At 39.1% G+C, this 25,700-nt stretch overlaps 1 long non-coding RNA gene across 17 annotated transcripts in view; it reads right to left on the bottom strand.

Moving 5' to 3' along the window:
* LOC127011568 (uncharacterized) overlaps positions 1-25,700 on the bottom strand; it is a 164,532-nt gene that overhangs the window by 118,469 nt on the left and 20,363 nt on the right. For 6 of the 17 annotated variants that reach the window (XR_007764622.1, XR_007764631.1, XR_007764623.1 and 3 more), the window contains exons 2-5: positions 17,889-18,149; positions 17,786-17,800; positions 12,505-12,687; positions 11,194-12,440 (exon numbers count right to left, since the gene is read on the bottom strand). This is a non-coding gene — a long non-coding RNA (uncharacterized LOC127011568). Of the gene's footprint in view, positions 1-11,193; positions 12,441-12,499; positions 12,688-15,283; positions 15,438-17,785; positions 17,801-17,888; positions 18,150-25,700 lie in introns of those variants that run through there. The other 11 variants (XR_007764636.1, XR_007764634.1, XR_007764625.1 and 8 more) reach the window with 10 other exon arrangements.

Below are 25,700 nucleotides of genomic sequence, written 5' to 3' on the forward strand. Positions count from 1 at the left end.
AAGGACGCGAGGAGAAGGTCTACAAGGATCTGGTTAGGACTGGCAGCAGCAGTCTGCCGAAGGAAGGGGGAAGTCGGCACAGCTGAGAGAGCTGTACCGAAAGTGGCCAAGCATCACAGAGAAGGGCATCATGCCCAGACGAGGAGACGGGATCGCGGGCCGGATCGGGGTCCAAACCAGGAAGCACAGCTGCTGGAGTCTGAAAGGGCACTCGTGGTCAACAAAGGCAACCTGCCAAAAGAAAGGAAGCTGATGAGCACATACAAGGAGTCGGGTGGGTGATCAGAATACTTACGTAGCGGCAAGGACAAGTGGAAACGCCGGGCTGAGGGGTAGAAAAAAACTAAACTTCTGCCGACCGGTGCACGGGCATAAACAATTTGCAGAATCACCATTCAACATTGAAGGGGGCGCCTCGATAGGCGGTCGATTGGCACTGGACGATAGTGCGATCGATGGGCACAAGAAAATGGAAATATCGGTGATGATGAACATCGCGGCTCGCAAGTGGCAACGCCGCACCTGCGATATCGATATCGTGAGCAGGCCCTCTGGGTATCGATAGCTGATTAATATCGGTGCCCAGTGGGAACAGATGGAGGATCGGCGCGGGAGATTCGAAATTGCTATACGGAGGACGACCGGCGCTGTGGAAAGGAAATAAGATGGAAAGCGTCGAGGGAACGTCGAGGGAGCAACGAGGGAGCACCGAAGGAACCGGAACGAGATGCGCCCTGACTCAATGGCTAGGATATACAAGGGAACGCCGGAGAGTGGGAACGCTGAGTTTTCTTAACCTTTCCCGAAGTAAGGGGGGAATGTGAGGAGTTGAATAACTCCCCACAAATCCCAGCAGCAGATGGCCGGCCGCTCACCAGGTACGCGGCGAATTCACGTAGTGGCGGCGCGGCGGAGATCGAGGACGGAGAACGAGAGAGTTTGGAGATCGAGGACGGAGAACGAGAGAGTGTGGAGATCGAGGACGGAGAACGAGAGAGTTTGGAGATCGAGGACGGAGAACGTGAGAGTTTGGAGATCGAGGACGGAGAACGTGAGAGTTTGGAGAGGAAGAGAGTTTGGAGAGAAAAAGAGTTTGGAGAGAAAGAGAGTTTGGAGACAAGGGAGTTTGGAGAGCGAGAGAGTTAGGAGAGCAAAAGGGTTCGGAGACCAAGAGAGTTTGGAGACCAACAATGGAGACGGAGAGAGCGGAGACTTGGCGGGCGGAGCGAGAGTGCCGTGTGCAAAAAGGAGTAACGGGACGCCGCCGGACTTTGGACTTTGGAAAGAGGGTGCCACATCTCAGCAGCGGTGCGGCACACAAACATGTCGCATGCGTCCCCAGGATCAGCGGGACGGCAGCATCAGGCTGGACGGCGGCGGGAAGCAGTGCGTCAAGGACAAGAGGGTCAAAAAGGGACCATGGACTTTGGACCCGATGTGGAGAGTTTTGGCGGGCCGTGTGCAAAAGGGAAATAACGGTTCCCAGAGGCCCTATATAAACCCGCAGGGCGCTGGCAGTGGGATCAATCGATCGGGATCGGTCGTTGAGATCAATCATTCGGGATCAGTCGTTGAGATCAGTCGGTCAAGAGCATTCATTGAGAAGAGTCAGTCAAGTGAAGAGCATTCAGTCGAGAGCAGTCAGTCGAGATCAGTCAGTCAAGATCAGTCAGTCAAGATCAATCGTTCGGGATCAGTCGTTGAGATCAGTCGGTCAAGAGCAGTCATTGAGAAGAGTCAGTCAATTGAAGAGCATTCAGTCGAGAGCAGTCAGTCGAGATCAGTCAGTCAAGAGCGAGCAGTCAGTCGAGAGCAAGGAGTCGTCGGAAGCAGCGCCGTGGGAGCCTACGAGGAGCAAGATCGTCACGTCGAGACGTTCGGGATTGGGATTACTAGGAATCTCCGAACTGAGACACAGGTGGCTGAGGTCTGAGGAGGCGCCACACGGCCAAGTTCTGTTCTGTCCTGCCGACGAAGTCCTGGCGGTACGCCTGGAGGGTCTACTAGACTGAGATTTGAAATCGAGAGTGGCAAGCCAGAAGGGAGAGAAGTCCCGGAGCGGCGTAACAGAACCCTTAGAGTAGCGAGCCAGAAGGGAGAGAAGTCCCGGAGCGGCGCAACGGAACCCCTAGAGTAGCGGGCCAGAAGGGAGAGAAGTCCCGGAGCGGCGCAACAGAACCCCTAGAGTAGCGAGCCAGAAGGGAGAGAAGTCCCGGAGCGGCGCAACAGAACCCTAAGAGTCACGGGCCAGAAGGGAGAAAAGTCCCGGATCGGCGTATGCCCTCGAACACAGCACAGAAGTCAAGACCTACAGCCACCTGTCAGGAGTAGTTCGCAGGACATCGCCACCAGCAAGCAGGACACCACACCGCAACGGCCACGCAAGGAGGATCGAGCCCGAAGAAACGGCACGGACAGTACGCGGAAGGGTGAGGCTAGGGTGGAACGTTCGTTTACACGAGGTACGGAAGCGAAGTGAAAAGCGAGGCAGCTTCCTGGCGTTCTGCCTTGACTGTCCGCACGATCTGAGCGGAAGCCCGTGGGACCATCCGGGACAGAGCAAGGGACAGGCGGTCGGGTATCGAGAGGAGTGATCCTGGAGAGCTCGTCAGTCTGTTCACCCTAGTCTGAGAACGGTGACGCTTCCCTAAGCCCGCACGGCTGACCCCATAGCGAGTCTGAACCGTGGCCGAGCAGTCACCGAGCCAGCGACGTCAGGAGCAATCAGCGGTCGAGGATCTTCGAGGAGCGACAAGACAACCAGCCACGTCAGGAGCAATCAGCGGTCAAGGATCTTCGAGGAACGACGAGACGACCTACACCGTCGGAGACAGCGAGACGAGCAAGTTATAAAGCCGACTGCAGTTATTCCCGCAATAAACCCACTCCGAACCCGAGAATTCTGTGCCTTTTCACTGAACTACTGGGCGGTCACGTTTATATAAATTTGGTGGGACGAACACACACAATCTACTGAGCTAGCCGCACAAATACCGTAGCGAGCAGAAACCAAAGAAATCAGTTCGTTACAACACGTTATGGGGTCAGCCGTGCGGAATAAGGGAAGCGTCATCGTTCTCAGACTAGGATGAACGGACTAACGTGCTTTCCAGGATCACTCCTCTTGACACACGACCGCCTATCCCTTGCTCTGTTCCGGATAGTCCGACTGGGGTTTCCGCTCAGATCTTGCGAACAGTCAAGGCGAAACGCTGCTTCGCTTCTATGCCTTGTGTAAACGGACGTTCCACCCTAGCCTCACCCTTTCGCTTACTGTCCATGCCGATCCTACGGGCTCGATCCTCCTTGCGTGGTCGTAGCGTTGTAATGTCCTGCTTGTTGATGGCGGTGTCCTGCGAACTGCTCCTGACTAGTTGGCTGTGCGTAGCGTGATTTCTGGCCGAAACACGCCAAAGTAGTGCTTTGTGCGAAGTACACTGGGTTTAGACACGATTGCACGTCGCCGGCCTTCACTGCTGAAATTCCGATCCTCCACGAGTAACGCCAGGACTTCGTTGGCAGGAATAAGCAGATCGCCTTGACTTAGCCGTGTGAAGCACCCTGGACCTCAGCTACCTGTGTCTCAGTTCGAAGATTCCTTGTAATCCCAATCTCGAACGTCTCGACGTAGCGATTTTGCTCCTCGTAGGCTCCCACGGCGCTGCTTTCGACGACTCGACTTGTTGTGGCTCCCTTGTAGTTTACTTGCTTGGTTGTCTGTTCACTTGACATCGATCGACTACTTGTCTCGACTCTTCGACTCGACTCCTCGTGATCGACTGATCCTGCTGTCAGCGCCCTGCGGGCTTATATAGGGCCTCTAGGAACCGTTTTTTTTCCACGGCCCGTCGAAACTCTGTACACAGGGTCCAAAGTTCCCACTGACGTCCTACCTGATGTTGCCGTCCCACTGGTTCCCGTGATGCATATGGCATGCTTGTGTCCCGCTCCGCTGCCGAGATGTGGCACCTTCTCTCTTGGTCAAAAGTTCACAGCAGAGTATAAAGTCCGGCGCCCTCCCGTTACTTCCTTTTGCACACGGCACTTTCGCTCTGACCGCTAAGTCTCCGCCCTCTCTTTCTTCATCCTTGATCTCCAAACTCTCATGTTCTTCAACCGCTCTTCGCCGCGCCGACACTACGCGAATTCGCCGCGTACCTGGTGAACGGCCGGCCATCTGCTGCTGGGATTTGTGTGGAGTTATTCAACTCCTGACAGGTGATTGCTTAGATCCTTTTTTGTGAATAGTGTTATGTACGCCCACCGTATTAAAGATTTAACGACGAATCTTAAGTCAGAGGGAGGGGTGCATTTGACTAAACACACTTAGGCTAATAATGTCAAAAGAAATTGCAATTCAACAAATTACTGGTGTCGCGTGGCCAGAACAACGGCCACGATCGACCAACTGGTAAGCATATCCCGGTAGCTGGCAAAGTGCAACAGCCGGCCGCAAATAGCCGCATATAATACAGCCAAAACACAAGTAAAAATCAAAATCATTGGAAGCATTCAAAAAAGCATTAAAATACATTTAAATCAAGTGAATCAGTAGTGATAATCCTGATACACAATTAGCGAAGACGAGTCTCACCATCAGCGTTACGGACGACGCGTGCCTCAGGCATATATATATTTTTTTGTTTGAGTGAATTGACATTCTTAAGTGCAGCAATCTTTTCGTGCACGTATATTTACATATTTACATACATAGCGTCGAGATCTCATCGCACAGGATTTAAAAGGGGGTAAGTTTGTCGGAACCGTGTTCCTATCTTAAAGCATACATATATAAATATTCGTGCAGTCCAAACATATGCTTTAGCCAACTTTATATTGCTTATCCACAGAATATGCCGACATGCATTTATTAATCAATAAACTTATAATGTGGAAACGAATTTGAAACCATAATGAACTAGAATTTTAACATGGCGGGGTGTGCTGATGTAAGAAGAGGATTAGGTCAAGAACAATGACATAACTTTCGACGGACAACCTTGACAATAGCGTGGCCCGCTACGATCCATTGGCACACGAATGTGTAAAGGGGAGGGAACATGGCCGAAACACAGCCTGATCGTACGAACTTTACGCTCTAATATTATTTTTTCCAGGCACTTCAAATATTTATTCTTCTTATGTTGGAGAAAGGCTTAACAAGATCTCTCGACTCGAATACAACGTAGCTTATGCCGGCAAAAAGGGTGCCTGAATATCGGACGCCTCTCCCTTGGCCCAAGTCCTTTTCAGGACTCAGGCACTAATATGCCCACGTAACAATAGGCAATATCGTAAACCTTACACGCTTCGTCCAACTGATTAATTCCGTGATCTCCACGCTCTAATCGCTCTACAAGCTTTTCACTGGGCCCACAATAGTTATGTCCATTAATATGGAACTCAATCGGAAGAGAATCAATTAACTTACGTAGTTAAGACCACGTTTTCACGTTTACGATGCAAATAATGACTGATGTGATTATAAAAAACGTTTCCCCATTATTTATTGTTTTTAAACATTGAAGACTTATTACTGAATAAACATATTTATATTAGGATAGATTAATAAGCAATGTTAATCAACCACCAGTCACAGTGATTTGTGGCTAAACACAATTAGAGCCCTTGGGGTTGGTCCGTCCAACTGCGGGAAAAATAATGTTATGATTAGTATAATTGAGAGTCCAAATGGGTTGAGATTTAAAATTATATACTACTTTTTAAAGAGCCTATACCAATATGATTATTGGAACAGCTTATAAAACCGATTAAGAATATGGGGTATTATACCATCATAAAGTTTAGGACGATGGAAAAAACAACTTTAAGCAAAGACTTTATACAAGGGATTTGAAAAGAAACATTTTTAAGAAACCTTTTTCAGATCACCGCACATAAGAGATGTAGAAGAATTGGGCTGCCCACCATTGAGTACCGTAAATGTAAACGTATTTCCCTTTTGCTCAATACATATTAAAAGCGGCATTTGTGCTCTGATATCTCATTGATATAAGGGAAATGTTTATGGATAAAGGAGAAAACGATCCTAACAAAACACTAAATGGCGATCATTTTATGTTTTGTAATAATAAATTTGGAAAAGATGCGTGTCCATGATTTGTTCTATAAAAATTATATATATTTTATAAGAAAAGCCTGTCACAAAATTCCAAATAAACATGACCTAAATTTCAAATTTGTATATTATTTTTGTAATGAAAAACGAGTCTGGATCAATTTGATATGCGCGTGGTTATTTTTCTCAATTTTTTCTTTTTTTGAATATTTCTTGTCACCGAAAATGAGAAGATATAGCAAATTTTATTGTAATTTAAAATTTTTGTTTTATATTTAAATTATTGGAACAGCTTATAAAACCGATTAAGAATATGGGGTATTATACATTCTCTCAGAACGAAACTGTTTTAGCACTCGCCGAAGCTAAAAAGAATTACGTCATGATTTTCGATGATGTGGTTTATGAGAAACAGGATAATATTCGGACCTATTTCTGTATGCGACATTTACAAAAATTTGTCAAAAATGTTGGGAGGATAATTTGGATTTTTATTTATAAGCAAGGATGATAGTGTTGACAAGGGACGATACAGAAAATGATTTGTTCAATTTTTTATTCAATAATTTTTATATAAGTCAATCGGAGAATATGAGTCTGCCCTAATTGAATTTAATAAATACAATGTTGATGTTAATAACAATCTCTTTCAGATTGTTTATAAAGTTATTAATATTTCTAGCGGTCATAGGAGCCGATATTTCTTCATTTATTTACAACAAGTTAAAATCTTAAAATCTGGAAAATACAGTGAAAATATTAACAATAATAAAACACTTCAAGTGAAAATAGTTAGCAGTAAAGAAAATGTATAATTTGATAAGGAGAGGTCCATAGGTCAATTGTTTGGTTTCAAGCAAAGAGTTTTAAATACAAGCCAATAACACTTATCCGATAATTCTGTCAATATTTTAAAAATTATTTCGATTCATTTTAAATAAAAAATTGTTAGTGGCTCTTACGTTGATAATAAACATATCACGTATTACATGAGTTTGCAATTTCCGTTCCATCCAGCTATAAAATGACTGTGACACCACACAATCTCATCTATTTACCTATTAACTGCAGAGAAATAAGTACTATCTCAGTACTTATCGTTGATCAGAACGGAGATTTATTGAATTTGGGTTGTGAAAATTCGTCGATTCGCATACATATTCGCACAATAGAATGATAATTTACAATAAAAGCATCGGTATACTTCATTAACCGCGCACTTCATTAACCATTGTAAATCCTAAGGAAAATGATTCAGCCGAAAAGGTCTTACATTAAAAAACAATTGTTTCCAAAATCACTGGGCTTCAAAATTCAAAACTAGTAATAATAATAAGAAGCATCTCAAAATGAATAAATTTTTAAATGTTCGTAAGAAACCGTTCTCAGATGAAAAAATTTCGAAAAAATAAAAAAACACATATTCCTCATATAATTAAACATTTAAACCAAACGATGAAATACGTATATATATTCAAAATAAAGACTAGTAAGTACTCCCTGACGACAGTTATCTTAATTTTCGTGGAATTGATAAAAGTGTAACAGCCGATGGTACGGCAGTTCAACCCCTTTTATGGAAGCTGCTAGTTGCATGCGCGCCTACCGTCTGTTCCTTTATTGCGGCCAGGGGCACATATTTGACTACGAATTATGGTGAATTCTATGCATTTTGAAAACCTGGAGTATAATTGGGAAATGTGCAAAAGCTTGTTTACAATACAACTACTTGTGAGTAGCGGTCTCGATTTCTATACCTGTTATCATGTTAATGAGCGGGCGAGGAAACGGACCTTTTCTGGTCTCTTGCTGATATTTTTATGACCCTTTTGAGGAAAGGAGAGAATCTTTGACAATTTACCAGTAAAACGTTCTGGGGCAAGATAACAAATATTGGGGTTGAAAATATCTGAGAATCATAAACTTGTGAGATTTATTTTAATGGGCTTCTTTTGATTTTTAAACTAGTCTTACAATCTTAGAAAACATGAGTGAACATGTTTCTCTGTGCACCGCAAGATCCTTTGAATATTAATTACTCATAATAAGGATAAGGGACACATGCTTAAAAATGTCCCATTGGGGGTGTGGAGAAGTTTGCGACCTTTCTCACGTACACAACAACACCTGTTGAATATTAATTTCTCATAGTGACGGAAAAGATCACGAGATCAATAGTGGTAAATGGTGATGTCGGGGTGGGGGGCCATAAGGTATACTCGTAGTGAGCATGATCGTGACATTTTCATGAGCTAGAAACCCATTAAAATCAGTTATTTATGGATTATGGTAAATGTCCCAGAACCCGCATATGCTAATGATAGGGGGCGGGGTTGGGACGGGTGCCATTAATATGCAAATTGTCCCAGAATCCGCGTTTCCTATCTACTAATAGTTATGGACCTTAAAAAAGAGCAAACATTTCATTAACATTGGAGAATGAACCAAAAATTAAGGATAAAATAACTTTTTCTAGTGGAATGAGTTGTGATCTGATTCCTGGTCTGTGCTGTCTAATTTTTTTTAGTAAACTTAAAAACTATGATGATTAAGATCTTATTAGAAACAAATATACATACAGTAGGCTTTAATCCTAATAACAGAATCAAAGGTACACGAGCATACAAATATAGCCATATTATTAAGAAGTTGATAGACAATAATTTCAAGCCTACTACGTCTACACTTCGCACAAAAGCAGGTTTTGGTTACATGACCGTTTAGATGTCAAATCCAAACGATGTATACTTGAATATTGTTAATTGTTGTTAAGATTGGTAATTTTTGGTGACATCAAAAGCAGCGGGCAACACCAGTCACAATATTAAAGGAGTTGCGTGAGGAAAGGACTATATTTTAATGCTTTGAATACTTGTTGATTGTTATAGACACCTTTTCGAAATTTGGTTGGGGTGAAGCATTTAAGTTAAAAAGTGCTAATGATGTTCCTCAAGCTATGGAAAGAATATTTAAATCATGTCATGGAACACCAAAAAACCCTCAAACAGATGATAGTACTGAATTCCCTAATTCAAAATTTAAAGTATTAATGAAAGGTTATAGGATAAATTATTATTTAACCTTCAGTTCTCTGGTTGAACGTTTCAATAGAACTCTTAAAGAATTAATGTGGCGTGAATTTAGTTTCAATGGAAAAAATAAATACAAATAATAATAGAGTGCATAGAACAATTAACGTGAGTCGAAGTAATGCCGATTCTTCGAATGAAAATCAAATTTTACAAACGTCCAATAAACTTTTAGTTAAGTGACAGGGATTTTAAAGACTAGCTTGATAAATAACGAAGACATTTGATAGTATAACAAATGATTTATTGAATTACTTTTTTTTATTTGTTTAGCTTATCTTATATTTAGTTTATATTGTTTACATAATTGCTATGTACCCTCTCACCCATGCAAAATGACACAAAATTATAACAAAGGAGAAGGTTGATTAGAAGAGGGCGCACATATTTTGCTTGCAAGTGGGAAAGGAATGATTCGTTTTTTATGCACGCCGTTATAATGAGGTAGCCAATAGACGACAGTTTGGAAAAAATCATTTCGACCTTGGGAAAATCAAAATTCCATTTGAAGTTTGACTATGCACATCTTGAAGTTAAAGGAACCCTAATAAAATTTCTTTAAAGGTTTTGTGTAAGAATATTTTAAAGGGTAAGACGAGATTGTTGAGTTGATCAAAATAATAATATAAGCATATCTATTCATAAAAATCATATAGACACCTGTGTGTGAAGCAATTATGCAGGTATCGAGAGAGTCGAAACTTGTGTATCCATCGAATTTCGGATTACACAAATAAAGGACTCAATATTATCAATTCATGTTTCTTATGTCCAAATCTGTTTTTTTTTTTTTGGGATTGCCAGACTTTGCACGAAATATACTCCTGTTCACTGCTTTCATTGGATGGCGAAGGTAACGAAACCAATGCTGGAGTTGCAAGTTCTTCAACTTGTGTGTGTCTTTAATCTCGGTCGCTTTCTATAAAGTGAATTGCAGCGCAAAATGCTGATTTTAGAAGATCAACGGATATAAATTTTAGCCGTCCATCTATGTTTATGATGTAAAGCTTCTCATCTATATACCAACTATTTGGTAAGGTCCAGTCTATGGCTGTTGTGGTATAAGTGGTTTAAAGTAGGTTTTGACTTCAAAACGTGTGTACTAGTGCTGATATCCTTGAAGATGAAAATATATGACATATTGTCATAGACAAGAGAAGTAGATTTAACTGACCTATTATGTTAATGACAATGTTGTTTTCGGATCGAAGAGTTGTGAGTTGCGTCAAAAAACATTCCAGCAGCTTGAGCTAAAAGTCAAACGCATGTCCTACAGTACCGTGGATAAGAGATCCAATGGGTTTCCTCCGTATGTTACGCCTCATAGGGTTTGGACGCATTTTCTAAGAATATGCAACTATCTCCAACTGGGACAAGCTGTTTCAGAGCTCCAAAAATGATTATTTATTGCTCCCAAAATATACATTCTTACTTCTAAAAATTTAACAAAGTCTTTAATATAAATATCCAAGCATTTTTGATTCTTCCATTAATATCGCGTATATAATAATAATGTTGACTTGAAATGCAAATGTTTCATTTATTAAGAAGAAGAAAACATAGTGAAAGCAAAAGCGCCACCTACCCGCTCCTTCAATATATGGTAATGTGGGCAGCAGACAGATTTAAGCGTTTTGGCCGTTTATGGGTTAGAGACAAAAACATTTCTTTTAGATTTTTGCCACAGTTTTGTGCGGCTTATGTTTGTAAGAGTAGTCGTTGCACCTTGCTAAAACAAACAAGCGCTGCGTAGGAAGCCCAGTATGCACGCTAAATCTTTAGCTCTCAAAATTTCTGAGAAACAAAAGAAATGAAGTCAATCAAATACCAAAAGATGGATTTAAAAATATTTAAAAAACTCAACTTTTTGGCATTTTTTGCATATTTTTATATATTTATATTGAAATTTATTTCCATATTCCTATAAATTTGTTCTTTTATTAACCGAATGTTATATGTATAACAAGAAAGGAATTAAACTTCGGCTTGATTGTATACCCTTGTAGTTATAAAAAATAATCAACGTTAGTAACACAATGTAAAATTTTTAATGATTGTTGTGATACATATGTTCAGTGATATTAAAAAAAAAATATTTCATTATTTCGAAGGTGATTATATTCATATCAGTAAAGACAAATGTTGGTCTGAAAAAGGATGTAGAGATTCAGTCTCATTTAACAGGGTAACGGGGTAATGGGGTAGCAATTATGTGTGCTATAGTAAGCGCTCAGAAAACTCCAATTTCGTTTAACTATCCACATTTCCTATGTTTAAATCTGTTTTATTTGGGTTGCTAGACTTGTTGCAAAATCTACTCTCCTTCAGTGTTTTCCTCGGATGGCGAAGGTAATGAAACCAACGCTTGGGTTGCAAGTTCTTCAACTTGTGGGTGTCTTTAATCTCTCTCTCAACGGATACAATTTTCTGCCGTCCATGTATGTTTATTTGGTGAGGTCCAGTCTATGGCTTGGAGCTGAAAATATGTGGCATCGTGTCATAGGCAGCAGAAGTAGTTTTAACTGATAGTTTTAACTGATAGTTTTGACTGATAGTTTTAACTGATAGTTTTAACTGATAGTTTTAAATAATAGGTTAATGAGAATGTATTTTGTAATCGGATAGAAAATTTTTTTGGGAGCTTTGTCAAAAAGCTTTTTTGCAGCTTAATCTGGTAGGTATGCCTTAAAAGTCGAACGCCAGTCCTACAGTACCGTGGGAGATTAGTCAAAACTATATGAGAGTTACGCATCAGAGCCTCCCTGTTCTCCCCGGTTCATTTCATTGTGAGTGATAAGGTCTTGCTAAAATCTTTTCATATTCAATTTGGCAGGATTAGCAATCGGTGATTTATGATAAGTGGTCAGCCTAATAAACAAATCCAGTGGGTGTGAACGCTTTTCGTAGTCATGTTTGATAGAGGTATAGATAGAGGCCATCTTTTAAATCAGTCGATAATCGTAAGGCAGTGACGCGGGTTGCAGACTTTTGGAAGCGCCCTCAAATCGATGTGGATGTTCTTGAAGAATTTTGTCGGTCGTGTCCATTCGCAATATCACAGAAATATTATAACTCAGGAATTTCGTCAGCTTATTGTGCGTCAGAAACCGCTTGGGAACTACAATTTGTCGGCATGCTAATCTGTATCTGCGACTCCATTGCTTTTCTAGATTTTAAAATGTGTCTGTAGAAGATTGGCGATGAAGTCCGTCTGCTGAAGTTAACGCTGTAATGCTTTGCTGCCTCCTACACCAACGCACAACGTTATCCGCCTGTAAAAGAGATTAAAAGAGATAAGAACACAAGTCGGTGGTTTGGTACACTTGCAAACCTCACAATCACTTATGTAGGCCGGAATAGTGTCGCCTTATCCGCTTGATAATTTTATGTACCCCTCCATATAAGGCCGAGGAACTAAATATTTCCAAACAAGACTCACATGGTTACCTATTGTTAAATTTCCATTGATTTCCTTCCTTTCTTGTCCCTCTCTCTTGCAATCTCGCTTGAAACTCCGCGCTGTGAAACAGTCAATATGAAATTTTCGTCTCAATCGTCGATTCTTGAATTATGTTAACGAAGAGGAATATACCTCATGGGTAATGGATTTGAATTACATGTTCAAATCCACACTGAGGCTAAATTCAACATAATTTGTTTAGCTGTATTTTTGAATATTCCCTTTAATAATTCATAAGCTAAATTTCTTTTATTTACTTAAGTTTTTTTTTAAAGTTAAATAAAAACATGAAAACATGAATTCACTTTCAATCAAAGCGTAATGTGTATCGAGCCAATTTTTATACCCTTGCAGAGGGTGTAATGATTTCAGTCAGAAGTTTGCAATGCAGTGAAGCAGACGTTTCCGACCCCATGAAGTATATATATTCTTGATCAGCGTCACAAGGCGAGTCGATCTAGCTATGTCCATCTGTCTGTCCGTCCGTTTCTACGCAAACTAGTCTCTCAGATTTAAAGCTATCGGGCTGAAACTTTCCCAAAAGTCTTCTTTCTATTGCAGGTAGTATATAAGTCGGAACCAGCCGGATCGGACAACTATATCCTATGGCTCCCATAGGAGTAATTTGCAAAATTAAGATGTCTGTCTATAACAGTCAACAAGTATCTGTACCCATCATTTGGAGGCTCCCATTTTAACTAAATATACTTGCCACAGATACCCCTTGTAATAACTCGCCTTCCTTAAAATAATCTAAAAGATCATACTTTTCTATTATGTCAAAAAGAGACACCTTATAACTCAATTGTATTTTTTTCGGTATGATATCGGTTTTGTTACATATTAAAATATGTTTGTGTTGGTACGGTGCATTGTTTCACAACGTAATAACATTTATGAAAAATTGCCTTCTCAAACACATTATTGTTCCTAATTATTTATTTTTACTTTATGACAATGCCCTTCTAATTAATAATTCAACCCGTATTCTTTTTTTCAGTTCCGTTACAAAAATAGCACAAGTGAACTGGAAACATATATTCAGGGAAACAAAGTTTCACAACCTAATAACATTTATGAAAAATTGCCTTCTATAACACATTATTATTCCTATTTATTTATTTTTACTTTATGACAATGCCTTTATGATTAATAATTCAACCCGTATTTTTTTTTTCAGTTCCGTTACAAATATAGCACAAGTGTACTCGAAACTTATATTCAAGGAAATAAAGTTCCCTTCGGTTTTCTTCTTATGTTGATTGTACAGTTTATTACAATTGTAACAGAACGGGCCATTTACCTTCGAAAAGCACTTATATATAAAATAGTGTTTCACTTCGTCAGTTGTGTCGGAATTCATATTTGGATGTTCTTCTTCGTACCGTATGTGACCGGGCATAGTTTTGGTGAAACGGCTCCTGTCTTATTTTATTTAATAAAATGCCTTCATATGTTATTATCCGCTTACCAAATAAGATGTGGCTACCCAAAAAGAATATTAGGAAATGTATTCACAAAAGGATATTCATTAGTTAATTATATCGCTTTTAAAATGTAAACTCCTTAATTATACTAGATTATAAAAAAATGCTCCGCAGCAGTTATGGATTTATAATTCCAAATTGTATCCTTGGATTTCAATTTTTAGAAAATTTTACAATTTACAAATTTTTTTTTGGAGAACAAAAATAACTCTACTTTACATATATAAAATTACATTACAACGGGAAAGGAAATTCACGTAACTTTATATATATATATATATATATATATATATATTTATACCCTTGCAGAGGGTATAATGATTTCAGTCAGAAGTTTGCAATGCAGTGAAGGAGACGTTTCCGACCCCATGAGGTATATATATTCTTGATCAGCGTCACAAGACGAGTCGATCTAGCCATGTCCGTCCGTCCGTCCGTCCGTTTCTACGCAAGCTAGTCTCTCAGTTTTAAAGCTATCAGCTGAAACTTTCCCAAAAGTCTTATTTCTGTTGCAGATAGTATATAAGTCGGAACCAGCCGGATCGGAAAAATATATCTTATAGCTCCCATAGGAACTATCGGGGAAAAAATTAAAAAAAAAATTATATCTTTCGGGTTTTTTAACATATACCTTTCGAAGCTCGGATATAACATTTTTAAATTAATTCCGAATTTCGAATTAAATTTTATCAAAATCGGACGACTATATCACATAGCTGCCATAGGAACGATCGGAAAATTAGTCGGAAAACATGAAATAAAAATTTGATCTTTTGTGTTTTTTAACATATAACCTTGTAAGCTTAAAAATAACCTTTTTTAATTAGTTCTGAGTTTCGCATTAAATTTTATTAAAATCGGTCGACTATATCATAAAGCTGTCATAGGAACGATCGGATAATTGGTGGGAAATAATGTGAATTAAATTATAGCTTTGGGAATTTTTGACATATTATCTTATAATATATATAAGAACTTCGAATTCAATTTAATAAAACTATTGATTATTTTTTATAACTGCAAGGGTATACAAACTTCGGCTTGCCGAAGTTAACTTCCTTTCTTGTTTTTTTGTTGTATTTCTTTTATGTTATATTTATATGTTTTTTCCACTTTAAAAATTTTCCCTCTTGTGCACATGTTAATATTTTTGAGCGGCATTTATTACCATTTTGGTCTTTAGGAGCTCCAGCGGAGTAGGCCATCCTTAACCGGAATCGAAACTTGTGCACAGCGGGGCACAAGCCTTTATACTGCGCTTGGGGGTGCTTCCGGAATCGTCGGATCAGCTCCCAAAATGGGCTTAGGATTCCAGGATGCGATCACAGATCCACGTGGGGGAATTGCTCCCGAAGACGTCGCATCGGCATCAACTTTTTACTTAGAATTCCCGGAATGCCGGGCTGATCCATGTGATCAGTTTCAACTTTGGGCTTAAAATTTTCGGGATGCCGGGCAGATCTGTTCGCTCCACGATACGAGGCCTCGTGCCATGCCTTAAGGGAGATCATAGCGTTTCCTGTTTTCTTCGTTTTTCCCATACAACCGGGATAGACCGGAATAGTATCGCCTTATCCGCTTGATGATTTTGTGTACGCCTACATGTGAGGCCAATGAACTGTCATAAGCTATTGAAAATACTTGGGACACTAGTCGTGCATTTGTTCTCCAGTTAAGTGTTCCGCTTTACGATATAATTAACCCCTTTCCACATTTGGTTAGGTTGGGTAGGTGTGGTTTAAGATTAGATTATTAATCCCCCCCAGTGTGGCCCAACTGGGCACCTTGTGGGACCACTTAATCTTTGTGCAGATCCTTTTCCCTAGCTCATAGGTTATTGGTTTTCACGAAACAATTTGTGATTCTAAGGAAATTTAGGAGCTTGGGAATGCTTACGCCCTGAATGACCACAAGGTTCGGAAGTGTGTAGCTCCCTAGCGTTTAAAGCCCTTGAGGTTATGCGCTGGGCAGAAGCATAGGAGATGTTGAATGCTCTCCTCATCGTCTATCTGTTTGCAACTGCGGTAGTAGTTGAGATTACTGAGTCCTAGCCTGTTCGCTTGAGTCCCTAGAGGACAGTGGACCGTGAGGAGAGTGAAGATGTCTTAATGGGATATGGCTTCCTGGATTGCCGTAACTTCTGCTTGGAAAACACTACAGCGGTCTGGTAGGCGGAATAAGACTTTAATGTCTAGTTCGGCGGAGAAAACTCCCCCGCCGAAGTTGACTATGGGTGGAACGTAGTCTGTAATATGTGGTATGCTTATCTGATTTGTTTGGATACTCGAATGACTGTAGTTCGGAGCGCCCCACTAATGCAGAGCTCTGCACTTCTTTGGATCTTGTGAAGGATCCTAAGCTTACACTTCTTTTCTAAAGAAGACCACACAACGATGCTTTTGTATAGAAGAATGGGCCTGACTATTGCCAGTGAACTCTTACGGGGAAAAACCCCACTTTCTTCATATATTACTATATTCGCTGCCCTCTTAGAGAGGATGGATATGGATGTCTCCATCAGATTACAGAGAGTTCGAGGAAATTTACCCTGCAGTAGGATCCGTCATCCGTGTAGGCCCGATTCCTCTAGAAGCAGAAGTAGTTTTTGACCACTATAACCCGTAGAAGAGAGAGGTGAGAGTAAATACCCTTGCGGGGTTCCTCTGCTGATATTCCCGGTCGAGTGAATATATCTCATAGTGTAGTACAATATTCCGCTGGTAAGGATGCTCACTTGGAGCGCAAGTAATAGCCGTTGGGGGTTTAGGTGACGTTATTTATGTCAATTAGCCTTTCCAAGGTCTTCAATAAGAAGGAAGCGAGCCTTATCGAGCGGAAGTCCTTAGGGCCGGTGTAAAAATTACTGTTACGTCAAGCCAACTTTCTAAAATGTGTTTAAGTGCTAAGCAGCCGTCAGCCAAGGGAGGGATGTCTTTAGTTACCGTTGTAATTGGGCCGGAAAAAATCCGTCCGGGTCGGGCTTAAAAGAGTTAATAGCCCACTTGATGCGGTCAGGGAGATGTTAACTATGCTTTGGTCATCAACCTTCTTCTTTATGCAGAAGTCCTTCACTGCTTTGGTCTTTTAAGGAATATGAGTGTCACACATGAGTTCAACAGTTTCCTGACAGTTTTTCGTCCAGCTGTTGGCATTGGTTTTTAGGTAGCAAATGGCAGCATGAGATTTTGCTAAAATTTGTCTGAGTCTGGATACCTACGCAGAAGATTTTATGCTTCTACAGTAGTAAGCCCATGCTCTTTGCTTTGATATTCCTATTGCCTTTTGTATAGACTAAGATTCGTGTGGTATAAGTTCCAGGAAGATACGTTGTTGTTGTGTTTAGCTCTATTGAAGTAAGTTCTGCACTCGCTTTTAAGATTGGCCAGGGATGTGTTCCACCAGGGCGGTTTGTGCTTTAGTTCGGTTCTGCTTAGGCAAGCCCTTTTTATGGCCTTACCGCAGATGTCGATAAAAGTATAAACTAGATTTTCTAGTTCTTGAACGTTGAGTACGTGCCTCTGTGAAGCATGTTAGTTTCTCTTAAGAAGATTTTTTAGTATCCCCAGTTGGTCTTTCTATAATCTAAATTAATGTTCTCGGCTGGAGGACAGTCTACAGTTATTGTAAATTCTATGAACCGGTGATCTGAGAATAAGTGTTTGGCACCTACCTTTCACGCTTCAAGCTGGTTGAGCAGAGGATCAGATATAAGTATATAAGTGATAAACGTTGCAGATAAATAGATTAAATTGAAGCAGATAGTCATAGATTACCTCACCCCTTTCGTTAGTGTTTGTATATCCCGATTGCGTGTGATGTGAGTTAGCGTCCCCTGCCAAGATTACATCCTTATATGTGTGTGCATGTATAAGGTGTTGGGTTATAGTGTTCGGTAATGGCCCAACATAATCGTGAGCCAGATAGAATAATGCTATGGTGTGATGAGTATAGGTGGAGAAATATTGATGCCAACATCGATGTTTACCGGGACATCATCGATTCTTTTCCATCTTTTTCCGCATATTTGCGTGAGTCTGAAAAAGTTTTCAGTAAAGTAATAATAAATAATAATAATAAGTAATAAAAGTGGCACGCGGCTGTAATCGACCGTTGTCGTTAAGCGCTAATGAACAATAAATACGTTTAGTTTTTAATTACAAAGTAAGAATATTACAATATACTATCAAAGCGGGCCATGTATATAATAAACAATTTTATTTCAATTTGTTTTTTATTCGTCTTTATTTAAAAAGTTAATAGAAAAATGGAATAAAATAAAGTTGTAATACACTATACAAAAACAAGACAAAGACACGCATATACCCGTTAAGCAGCTTTAGGGAGCAAAAGGGAAATGGAAATATATAAGCAGCAAAGCGATATTTTAGGGCGATATTATGGGGTCGGAAAGGCTTCCTTTTACCTGTTACATACTTTCTGACGAATCTGCAATACGCTTTTACTCTTCGGGTAACATGTATAACTAGTTATTATTTTATTTAAATCATCGATGAAACATCGATATTTTTCGCTAAGAAACATCGATGAAGGCCCCGGGGTAGACCCTGAACACCTTGGTTATGGCAGCCTTGTAAGGCGGTGCCGATATTTCGTTCGCACAGGCGATAAACCTCACATTGCCCTGGTACCACCCCGCATCTGTGCAATCGGGGTGGCGAACGTGGGTTTTCATCCAACTGTTCCAATGCTACTGTCGCAAAGGCCCGTCTACCCAGACCCCTCTGGTTTCTAGGGATCCTACCTCCTTCATCGCATTGGTTGATGACACCAATGATCACTTCCCACATTACCACTTCAGCAAAGGAGGTCCACCACGTGCGGCGGTTGGTTGTCTTGGCCTTCTTACTCGCTGGGTGTGCTGCCTTGATGGAGCTCTCTTGCTTTTGCTATTACTGGTGGTCATAGCGATGTCGAAGTCTGCGATTACCGCCTTATCCCAGGTATATATCCTTGGTTTTTCTGGTTATCCTCTTTGTGTTCACGGACATCGATGTTTTCGATGTTCTTTGGGAAAAACATCGATGTTTCATAGACGAATAAAATAAAACAATAACCAGTTATTTTTACCTGATACTCGTAGAGAAAAGGGTATACTAGATTCGTCAGAAAGTATGTAACAGGTAAAAGGATATATCGCCCACAATGGCCAAAACGCTTAATTCTGCCGCCCACATAACATGGTCCGAAGAAAATAATTCTTTTTAAGGATGTTGTACTATCCCAACTATTCTGTCCTTACATTGCTACCCACACTATTTGTACGTGCTGACTCTCGAACTAGCTCCAGGCTCTCTTGAATTTTTGTTCTAGAGCCAGAGAGAGCATTCTAGGGCCAGTCGCTCTACACACACAGCGACAAAAAACCAATGTATGTGCACACTTATTCTCATGCATTAATATGCGAAAACTACGATTCTTGGGTGCTTTTCCACGCAACTCCTGCCTTAAGAACATTATTTTCTGATTGAACAAGTTTAATGTTTTAAATTTACTTTAATTCATATCCAGTTAACCAAGATTATTAATTACTTTTATTATAATATAAAGTCATTATTCGATATCTTTGGAATGGTTGAAGATATCTTCATGATGTCTTCACTAATCAACCAAGAATTAATTGTAACTATTTTTTAAAATAATTTTATACTTTTTTTTGACTTTTTTACAGGCTTTAGAGTTTAAAACCATTTAAAATTGAAGTCTGCTTCATTATAAGGAAGATCGAAACAAAGAGGAGCCCGGACAAAGGTTTTTCGCAATATCGATTTTACGGAGCGCATACAGCGGTTTTCCATACAAAAACCGAAAAATCTTTGTAATGAATCAGATTTCATTTTTAAATGATTTTAAACTTTATAGCTGGTTAAAAACTCTAACATAAAATAAAAAATTAAAAAATAACTAAATATATTTTTTAGAAAAATAAATAAAAAAATGTAAAACAAAAATTTAAAAGCCATATTAATTCTTAGTTGATTAGTGAAGACATAATTAAGATATCTTTAACCATTCCAAAGATATGGAATAATGACTGAGTGAAACTTATTGAAAAAGTTCCAAAAGTACCATATTCTGACCTCTAAAACTCCGTTAGAACTTAAAATTTTGCTAAACCGTTCAAATGAAGATTTTGTTTTGTGGTTGTGAACTGGAAAAGCAAAAAAGTTTGATGAAAATCGGACCTTCTAAAAAGGGGTGGCACGCTTTGTAGATTTTTACTCATATATTTTATTTCATGTTTTCCGACTAATTTTCCGATCATTCCTATGGCAGCTATATGATATAGTCGTCCGATTTTGATAAAATTTAATTCGAAATTATACCCTCTGCAAGGGTATAAAACAAGCAATTCCATCGAAATAGTCCCGAAGTGGCAGCCTCTACTGCAGAATTTGTGCAAAAAATTAATGATTGTGATGATTAATGATTGCCTTAATAGAGACAAAACCCCAAAGAAACGCGCAATTCAAGTAAACAATATTGTTCGGAATAAACTGAAGGTAAGGCAGGAATACCTAAGGAACGTTAAACACCTGGGAAATAATATATACGGCCTTGAAAGCTTGCTTCAAAATACAAAAGGACGAGTCCGAAGATACATGACGAGTCAAAGATATATTTAAAACCAAAGATACCATTTTTTCATTTATGACCTGTCGAGTAAACCAGGACGAGTCAAAGATATATTTAAAAACCAAAGATACCACTTTTTCATTTTTACCAGTCGAGTAAAGCAGGACCCCTAGAAAATATATTTCCTGCTGTAGAGACCTTTCCGTTAATGAGTTTAATGTAATAATTGCCAAACCAATATCTTTACACATTTTTAAATTTTCTCAAACTCGAATTGTTAATCAGATCATGATGTTAAGTTGCCAGTAGAGTTTGATTCAATTATATATCAGCCGTACATTGAAAAATAAATACAGAACAAAGAATATACTGTACCATTTTCGAAAATTGTACAAGACAATGAGAGGTACTTTGATCAAAATATGGATACTTTTTGTGCAACGACGTACACATTGCATTAACCTCGAGTAGATATTTTGTTGGTTACATTGCAAAAAGAGCCCGTTTCAATAAATGTAGATCGTTCCTTTTAAAAGAGACCGATCATTTGACAGCTCCATCAAAGCTTTTTATACATGAAAAAACTACTTCAGCGAATCGGACCTTGGAAAATTAAAAGCACCATCTTATATTATGGTTTGATATAAATAATGAATGTTATGTGCATAAAATGTAACTTTAAACAAAAGTATTAAGGTACTTTTTAAGCATTGCAAATGGACTATTATAGCTGATAGGCAAAAGAAGCAAGCAAAGCTTAGTACATAATCTCATAAGTGAAATGCGACGCCTGAAAACAACTACATACTCGTATGTATATAAATAATACAAAATAAAATATGAGAAATTAAGGTAGTGGGAATAAATAAAAAAAGCGACAGATAGAAATCTAGCTTTTTTGGGGAACTGGAAATGTTTTAATGTATTAAGGTTATATGAAAATATGACACCATTAGAATTGTAATGGCCTCCCCGTTGTGTTCCTTGGGTACCGTTTGTATATGTGCATACTATATGTAAACTTTATTACAAAGTATAAAAATATGATCATATGATTGTCATATATACATACATGTCAATGGTAATAAATATTGTTAGGAAAACTTGTTTAAAATAATGGTAACAGATACCAATTAGTTAAGAAAAGTGTACTGCGTAAAACAAAGATATCTTGTAAGTTGTTTATCTTGTAAGTTGTTTTTATAATTAAGCACACAATATAAATAGTATTATGTTTATTTAAAATAGTTAATATTAATATTAATAATATTTATTCTTTTTCCGCCTGCAAGTAAATCTGTTTCTTAGCTCAGAAATGATTTGGCACTGAAATTCGTCTTCTCGAAAAAGTACGCATACATAGGCACTTGCTTATTTCCCTTCCATTTCGAAGTCAGGTCGCCGGGACATGTTCGAGCGCAAAAAGCTTTTTTTTTTGTTCTGCCTAAAACTGTATGCTGCTGTCGACGTCATCAGGGAATTCAGAGCAGTGTAGAAGACTTCCGACGAAAGCAGTTCGGCAAAAAAAAGAAGCAGATCTTTGGATATTACCCTCTCTTTCTGTGTCTTATAATCTGCCTCCCCACGGCTCTCAGAGAGCAACCTTCGGCCAGTCAGAATGAAACCAAAAGAAGAAGAATACCTGGTGCATTCTGTTTAAGTTATGAAAAGAGAAACGGCGGATGTTTAAATTGTGCGCTGCGACTCATTTTGAAGTTGAAGTATTTTGCATCCACATTTAAGAAACGTCTCGTTTTCAAATTTTTTTTATAAATTTTATAATACAATACAATTTTAATAAAATACACTGAAAAGTAAATTAATATGTATGTATTTTAAATTCAATATTTGGAAAGGTGAAAACTCCATGGAAAAATAGCGAATTTCCGATGGGATTTCCCTGGTACGTGTCCCTTGCAGGTGAAAATCCATGGAAAAATCGCTAATTTTCGATGGGATTTCCCTGGTACGTGTCCCTTGCAGGTGAAAATCCATGGTAACGTCTCGTTTTCAGATTTTTTTTATAAATTTTATAATACAATACAATTTTAATAAAATACAGTGAAAAGTAAATTAATATGTATGTATTTTAAATTCAATAATTGGAAAGTTGAAAACTCCATGGAAAAATCGCCAATTTCCGATGGGATTTCCCTGGTACGTGTCCCTTGCAGGTGAAAATCCATGGGAAAATCGCGAATTTTCGATGTGATTTCCCTGTGACGTGTCCCTTGCAGGGGACAGGCCCTACAACAAATGAGTATAAGGAACAAACGGACATCCCATACAATTCTCCTGTGGTGCGTCCGGGAGATTTCCCGCGAGGACATATCCCCTCGGAATCTCGGGGGGATTCCCATGTGAAACCTTTATTTTGAAACTGAATTTTTGTTGTGTTTACTCACACAAGCAAGTGCATTATATTTTTAAACTCCAAGTTCTCATCGTTACGCGAGTGAAAAGAGCGTAAATTTCGGCACCACACAAAAATATAGCTGCATATTGCAAAACCATTGTATGGCCATTACGTATCTTAGTGGTGTTTTCGTTATTTTACTATCCTTACTGTACTATCACTTACTTTGCTATATATTTTTACATCTTATTTACATGTTTGTTTTTGTTTAAATAGAGAAGCTTAACGACAACGGCCGATAATAGCCGATTTTCCTGCCTTACTGAAAACTCTTTCAGACGCACACGAAGATGCGTGTATGTATTTAGAAGTACTTTGAAGTATTCTGATATTTAATACCTACTTTTCAAAAATCTGTCCTCGTTTAAATACCACCAAACTCGCACCAACACTGTCAACAAAAAAAGACTAAAAAAAAAAATTATGTTAATAATTTATAATGAAATTATATGATGTATGTACTTAAAATTCGTCAATATCCTCCATGTGCTATAGAGATGGAAAAACATCGATGTTGCCCCGGTAAACATCAATGTTGCCGATGTTTCGAAAGCATCGATGTTGGCATCGATGTTTCTCCACCTTTAACTCCTTGGCCCTGGTGCTTACCACAAGATCAGCCTTGGCACTCCCCTCAGGTTGGACTAGCATGATAGCTCCTACGTTGGCGGCTCAGCGGTAGCCGGTCCAGGCACAACTTCTACGCTTAATTTTAGCTACCCAGAGCTATTCGCATCCTGCAACTCATTCAGTAGATTTCCGCTCGGCGACCTTCAAGCAATACTACTAGCTCGCTGGCCGAGATCCACATTAAGATCCAGAAAGTTCTGTTTGTTTTCCATCACATTTCTGATCAATTTCATGTACCTTACCGATTTAAATGATCCCTAATTTAAGTAAGACTTTCTACCGAATCCACGGCGGCCACTTCCTCTTCATTCGAGCGGTGCAAAACGTCGAGGACTGCGTTAAGGGAAGCCACCGAGCTAATTGGGAACTTACATATGTCGTATCTTTACATCAACCATTGTGGATTGCATAATCGGTAATAATTTTGAATTTCAACCCTCCATATACGCCTTAAAATGTTGTAAAGGTACGATACCACCTAAACACCCTTGTTGTGTGACTGTAAAGTTTCGATGAGTTTTGCTCAATTTCTTTGAGACAAAAGCGATCAATCGCTCATCGCCTGGAACCGAGAAGGCTGCCTTATCGCGTGACTGAGAATTTAAAGGCACTTGCCAATAGACATCCTTAAGAGCTTAACTCGTTTTAAATTCTGCCTTTGGTAATCGGCTCAATATCTTGGCGAAGAGGATATACCTCATTCTCAGTAAAACTGTTTTCGACAGTCTAAGGATATTCTAACTTTTCCTGACTTAGTAACCATTAAAAATGGGGAGAACCACGTACTCTCTGTTTCTATTGCTTTCAGCATACATTGCCTTTTCGAATGCGGGAGATACATAAGAATGGTACTGTTTGACACGTTCTGCCACAACTTCCAAAAATCTATGCCAAGATATAGATAGCAAAAATACCACGTAAATTCCCAACGTTGATGTTAAGAAGTCAAACTTTGTTTTTTTGAAAATTTCTGTCTCCAGTTGCAGTTTTGCCTTTTATCGCTGTGTATTCCTTATCATTAACTTATTATTCTCCTCTGAAACTAATACAACTCGATTGAGTAATCGAACTGGTAGAAACTAATGTGTTTCAAGCTGTTTTTACATTTTTAACGTTTTTCCAAAACGCTTTTAACCTCCTTGAATTTCGTTTAGGTAAGTTTGATGTATTTTGGGTTTTTGGAACAGTTAAGTCCCCAACTTCGAAATTTTGTTGTGAAGCAGGGAACTATCAGAGTCTGTTTGTTCGTTTGGAAATGGGGAAGACCTAATGGTCAGTCATTGTGTCATTGTTGACTGGTCAGTCATTGTTGACATATGGCGCATTATAAGCCTTTCCTGTCGTTTTTTTTTTTTTTTGTTTTCGTTTTGATTTTCTCTCTCTATCGTTATCCATCCGTAAGTTGCTGTTTGTTCTAGTTATTTTCATTTGTCATTTGTAGATTTTCACTTTGTATACCTTTGCAGAGGGTATAATGATTTTGGTCAGTGAAGGAGAAGTTTCCGACGCGACAAAGTACATATATTTTTGACCAGCATCATTAGACGAGTAGATCTATATTGGAAGCACCCGAAATGAATGTATATGAATATCTAATCTCACGTACTTTTATAGCTGGTAACAGCGGGAGCGCGAGAGATATAATTGCTTACATACCATTTTTTTTAACTGATAATAACCTATGTCGTAAAATAAATAATAAAATCTGCAATATCTATATGCCTTGGGTTAGGCAATGCTCTCGCACAATCAGACAATGATCGACATGATACGGAGTTAAATTAAAGATCCGTCGGCTTTATGCACATGTGTGCCGACTTGGAAATTATCTACATACTTATTAAAGGTTAAATTAGTTTTCAGCAGCGACCGAATTTAACTCAGCAAAAATAAGGCGAAGGGTAACTGCGCAGAGGCCAGCCAGTTGCTGAGTACCCATTATATT

Source organism: Drosophila biarmipes, chromosome 3R, assembly GCF_025231255.1.
Source record: "Drosophila biarmipes strain raj3 chromosome 3R, RU_DBia_V1.1, whole genome shotgun sequence".
Taxonomy (NCBI): Eukaryota; Metazoa; Arthropoda; class Insecta; order Diptera; family Drosophilidae; genus Drosophila; species Drosophila biarmipes.